Genomic DNA, 6000 nt, shown 5'->3' on the forward strand with positions numbered 1-6000 from the left:
ACTGCTTCTGCATGCCACTTTTTTCCCTTTTTCTTTTCATTCAATACGACAGAAATTAAGAGGGGAATGTACTACAGAGAGAAAAAGACATCTGCTGACCTGCTTCAGCACCTGTGAAGCATCCCAGCTGTAGTGGGAAGCAGGAGCTTGAACCCAGGTCCTTGAGCAGATCCTTGCACTTAGTACTATATGCTCTTGATCTGGTGCATCACTGCTCAGCCCCAAATGTTTATTCATTTTTAAGGAATCATTATAAACTTAATTTTACTCTTTACACATGAAGAGTAGGTTTGCACACAAATGAACTCTTGGCTTAAATAACTTCTCCATGTCTAAAAGCCTATATCTAAATAGGTAGGAATGTTTGTTTATCACATACATAAAATAAACAACTAAGACCCCACTCATATTTCAGGACCATTTGCCATCCTCATTCCTCAAGTTCCCCCAAATGGGAAATGGAATAACAAGACTGATCATAATTGGATTAAGAACTATAATTTTTTAATTTAGTCACTCAATTGAGACATTTGGAAACAGTTTATTTACAGAGTTGTTTAGACAGTTTTGTGTGGTGTTTTTTAAGATAAACCAAAATGTCTTTCTGAAGGAAGTTTCAGATCCCAGATCATTAACATATGAAAACTAAATGTAGACAATTCACAAATGGGCGTTTTCAAAACAATGTTTGGAACATTTAAAATGGGACATTTATTTTATTAACAGCTACACGTCTAAGTTCAAGATACAGCTGATTTGAAAGAGCCAAGCATTCTCTTCACCTTTAAAATAAATCTACTTTGCTAACATTCAAAAAAATTCTGATGAGCATCTGGAGAAATGCATTGACTTTCATCTTCAACAAAAGTTCGGGTTATTGTCAAAACTCTAATTACAGCATTCTCTACCATTGGAGGTGATTAGGTATCTGGTGAATCATTCCAGTTATGCCAATTAATCATATTCAGCAATTTTACCTGCTGGAAACCTAAATAGTGTTCAACAGTAGAACACCAAATCTTTTGAAATCCATTGTAGTTTAGGATATTACAAGTTTCACCATGCCTTGTATGTTACTGTTTTATATAATCTGAAACACCTTCTTAACAGTGACTACCTATCACTCAGAAAAAGAACAAAAATTTTTTTCCCAAGAAGACAGTATGTTCTTTTAACTATGGTATCGTATTTATCTTCAACAAGGACTGAAAAAAAGCCATCATACATAAGTATAAAACTCTATAACTCCATATACTCCACAGATAGCATCTTTATAAGCCTATAGGAAATTATTTCATTTTACAAAACTCTGTGTCATTTTAAGCAGGATGTGCATTAACATGAATAGAGCTGAGTTAACTTGAAATGATCACTGGATTTCAAATGCCTAGTTATTTACCCAGTAAGTTTAAGAGTATACAGCATGCTATTCAGAACTGTTTACACTTAACAACAGAACTAATGCAAGGTTCCTACACTATAAGTAGAAGCCAATTTTCCCTGTATTAAGATCTGACTCTTTCAAGTTTATGTCAGATTGGTTCAGTATTGCCCATTGAAAAAAGCAACCAAAAGATTTTTTTTTCAAAACCCACAAACCAAAAAAAGAAGAAGAGACACTAATTTTTCATGTACACAGTTGTTAAAAGACCACTGGAAAGAATTTCAAGCAAGTATACTACTATATAATTAACACAAATAACTAAATAATTATGCACATCCCTTCCCACCCCCACAATTAAATGTTTTTTAAACAACTCCTGTGATGAAAGATCTACCTTTTAGGCAAACAAAAGCCATCCTTACCAGTTTGAGGATTTACAGCTATATTGCATCAGTTTTAAGTGATGCTTATGATTTTTATCTCCTATAGTTCTGAGAAATAAACAGTTGATGACATAGTTTGCAGGAGAACTTTGCACAATACCTTCCAGAACTTTCAGTGAAAAATGCTTATTGTTTTAAATCATTCTGACTGGATTTATCTAGGCTTCAGCCTCTGAGCTATATTTACATCAGGAAGAAGCACCCCCTGAAACTTGGTCCCATGGATCTATCTACATTGGAAGCCAGATTCCTTCCCTATCTGAGTTAGCAGCAGTTCCACATACAGCTGAATGCCTTCAACATTAGACACATCAAAATGTCCACGTTCTGCAAAAGCCTCTTAAGAAACCGTTCTTTTAAATGCTATAAAAAGGGTCTGACTTAAAAAACATCTTCCTATACTTTAAAACCATCTGGCCCTTAACCTAATCACTCTTGGCAACCCACACTCTCTCCTGTAGTCTTGATCAAAAGTCTGTTCTGGTTGATTTTGTTTTTTCTCTTTTCTGATTGAAAAGTCCAATGCCTGCAAATCTCTCACCACCTACTTCATTGGCCTGGTGTGTGTGTGTGTGTGCGTGTGTGTGTGTGTGTGTGTGTGTGTGTGTGTGTGTGTGTGCGTGTGTAATTTTTTAACATAAAGATACTAGTGTGTGTTTACTTTTTTAAAAAATAAAGATACCAGGAGCCATTGTTTATGAGCATCAGGAAAACAAATCACTGTCTAGTCCTTTTGAAGATTCCCACACTTACTAACCAGAAATCCCACAGACATCTCTCTCTCTCTCTCTCTCTCTCTCTCTCTCTGGGTCTTGTCAGGAACTGAAAGACCAGTGTAGAGCGTCAAGGCGGTCTCCAGGGAGAGAAGCTGGCTCAAGCCTTTTTCTTGAAAACTACTTTGGATAACCGGGTAGTGTCAGGATCTCTACTGGGTGCAAACAAATCCCTAAGCTTTGGGGGGAGGGAGTGAGAAGGAGGGGTGCTCCTGGATTGCAGGGCTCTGGGAATATTCCTTTGCACAGAGAGAAGTTCTGGTTTTGTGTGTGTGTGTGTGTGTGTGTGTGTGTGTGTGTGTGTGTGTGTGTGTGTGTGTGTTAACCTGCTTTATTTGACAAGAGAAAAAAGAGGTGAACAGCAACTCTCTAAACCCAGAGTCACAGAAGCATTGGTCCCTCTATGTTACTCATGCATTGTTACTTTTTTTTTTTTTTTTTTTACAAAGGGCAAGGAAGAAGAAAAAAAATCACTCCTAAAGGATGTAAACACAACAGGCTCTGCAAGCATCCCATGCCAGCGGATCAATATAGTCTACACCGCAGCTACCCAACGCAAACATTTCCAAATCCAATTTGATTTCAACTCGCCTAACCCCTCTCCCTCCCGACCTTCTGGCACAGCAGCCCCAGGAGCGAGTGCAACGCGATTTCCCAAGCCTGTGCTTAAAGTGACAACAGCACGTGAGTGGCCTCTACTTTCTAAACCCCAGCTGGGTGGGAGGGAAGAGGAGGCTGCGGGGGAGGGGGGAGAAAGGGGAGAGAAAAGTAGTTGCAATTCCGATGGAAGCTTCCGGTCTCTGCAGTCCCTTGAATCCAGAATTGTGGGATTCCGGGTAAAGAAGGAGGGATTGGGGGAAGGAGAGAGAGAAGAGAAACAGGAAAAGAGAGAAAGAAGGAGGAAGAGAAGAGAGGGAGAGAGAAGAGAAAGGGAGAGAGGAGGAGAAAGAGAGAAAAGAGAAAGAGAGAGAGGAAGAAGTAGCAGGGGAGAGATAAGAGAGGGAGATAGTAAGGAGAGGTGATAGAGTGAGAGAATAGAGAGTGGAAGAAGGAAGAGGTAGAGAGAGGGAGGAAGAGGAAGGAGTGGAGAGGAGTGAGAGCGTTTGCTTGCAGAAAGCGAAACAAAACCAGACCCAAAGGAGACAGCTGAAGACTGCTGCGGGGGTTGTGTCTGGGGTGTGGGGGAGGATACTTTTCTGGCATATTATTGTTATTATTACTATTATTATTATTTTAAATGAAAGGTTCAGTCCAAGTTTCAGGCTCTGTGTTTGGGAATCATATGGGGTTCACCGGGCAGCAAACTCGAGTTTCCCTTCAACACTCCTGCTCTTTCTGCCACCTTCAGCACCCAGCACCCTTCACCCACCACCAGCAGCGCCTTCACTTGCAAAAAATACGGGTATTGGTGCCCCGGGAAAGTTCTCCGGGTCCTGGGGGCGCGCGCCCAGGCCCCAATCCCTGGCGGACCCCCCCCCCCCCCCACACACACACACAGGCACACACCGCCCAGGTTGTGCACAGCCGCTCCCCAGACGGTGACAGGCCACAGCCAGCCCCCCCAACCCTACACCCTTACACATCCCAGACTTGGAGAAACTCATAGTGCGGCCCCAGCAGCCCAGCTGCGTGCGTGGTGAAGCTGAGGTGCCCGGAGCCTGTGCGCCCCTTGCACCCTGCACCCTGCGCGCAGGCTCTCAGAGGGTGCCCGCCGCCTCCTCGGGACCCGCCACAAAGTTCCGACGCGATGATCCGCGCGCACCTTACCGAGTTGTCCTCCACGTCGCCTCCGGGGTGGCATGCAAAGTGGGCACGGTGGCAGGCTTGGGGTGGTGGTTGGTTGTGGGGGTTGGAGAGGACTCCCTGGGGCGGAGATTGGAGAAGAGTTTGGGTGGTGCTCCTTTCCCCCACTCGTGTGTGTGTCTGTGTGTCTGTCTGCGCGCGCGCGTTTCCCCCCCCCCCCCCCCCACCGGGCTCAGCTCTGCTCTGCTCTGCTCTGCTTGCTCTCAAGGACGAGGTGAAATCCCTGGGCTGGTCAGGAGGCGGCTTCGGAGACAACACAATTCGAGTGCAAATAACAAAAGGGGGGGGGAGAAAGAACGAAAGAAAGAAAGACAGTCGGAACAATGGAGGGGAGGCGAGGGCAGCGCACCAGCTGCGGGTCTCCGGCCAGGCGCGCCCACCCCGGGGGAGGTGGATGGAGGGGGGGGAGTGAGCGTGGGGGCGGTGCCCAGAGCTGGGGCTAGCTCCCAGGCTCCCCGCACCCTACCCCCCAGGCTCCTGCAAACCCACCCTGACCTGGCTTGCAGCTCGCTTCCTGGTCGCTCTCAGGGTCTAGCCAAAAGGGAAGGAGTCCCCTGGGGGGTGGTGGGCTTCCTCCTCACACACCCCCCAAACCCTGACTGATTACAATTCTCTCCTGGATGACCCACCAGTCAAATAAGAATGTTTACCCCCCCAAAAAAAATATATATATATATATATCTGTCCTGCGCTTACAGGAGTGCCCAGCTCAGTGGCTGAAGTGCAGGGAGGCAGGCTGAGCCGGCTAGCTCCAGATTGGAATGGATCTAGCCTCTGGAGAGAGGCATTCCAGTTGAGCAAAGTCCCCTTTTGTCAACTTCCCAGCGCTGGGATCTCAGCGGTGGCCCCCTTCATACCAGGACCTGGGTCCCAGCTTAGACATACCCCCTCCCTCTGGAGTGTCCCTGGAGTGTGCGTGCTGCAAAGCTGGCAGCCAGGGAGCACTGGGGGTCTATGGGGTCTATGGGTGGGTGTCCGCTAAACCTTGAGCAGAACGCTGCAGGGTTGTCCAGTGGCCGGGGCTGAAGCTCAGCGGTTCGGTCTGAAAGTCCACCAGCGCCTCCCCTGCTCCGACTCTGCACCCTCCGACTCTGCTCCCGCTGACCCATTGGGCTTCCTGGGCACCCATCCATTCCAGGGACTGGAGAAGTGTGTGTGTGTGTGTGTGTGTGTGTGTGTGTGTGTGTGTGTGTGTGTGTTGGGGAGTGAAGAGAAAAGTTTCAGTGGGAGCCTGTCTTAGGGCTGCTGGTTCTGTGCCATTTTTCTCTTGAAGTTAGTAAGCAATTATAGTGACTTCATAGAGCAACCCCAGCCCATTGCCTAGAAAAGTGAAACGACCCCCCCCCACACACTTTTTCACCTTATATGAATGGAGGAGGGTGGTTGAACTGGTTTGGCTTTGGATAAGTGAAGCTCAGAAAACCATCTCCAAGAACCAGTGGGAGCTACTTAGTAGGGAAACAAAACTAAAATCACTGGACTTTGGATTTTTCTTCTCCTCCTCCCCCCATACAAGAGTGGGTGCAGGAAGTCCAGGGAGGGACCCTTAAAGTTGCATGCCCCTGGGGGAAAAAAGTCTATGAAGTGCAGCCCAGTG

At 46.4% G+C, this 6000-nt stretch overlaps 1 protein-coding gene across 3 annotated transcripts in view; it reads right to left on the minus strand.

Annotated features, from left to right (window-relative positions):
- Positions 1-4663, minus strand: part of SOX5 (SRY-box transcription factor 5) — a 1357610-nt gene extending 1352947 nt beyond the window's left edge. For all 3 annotated transcript variants that reach the window (XM_060194518.1, XM_060194519.1, XM_060194513.1), the window contains exon 1: positions 4368-4663. The gene's annotated coding sequence lies outside the window, so the exon portion shown is untranslated. The remainder of the gene's footprint in view (positions 1-4367) is intronic.
- Positions 4664-6000: the final 1337 nt, after the last annotated feature.

This window comes from Erinaceus europaeus, chromosome 7 (genome assembly GCF_950295315.1).
Source record: "Erinaceus europaeus chromosome 7, mEriEur2.1, whole genome shotgun sequence".
NCBI lineage: Eukaryota > Metazoa > Chordata > Mammalia > Eulipotyphla > Erinaceidae > Erinaceus > Erinaceus europaeus.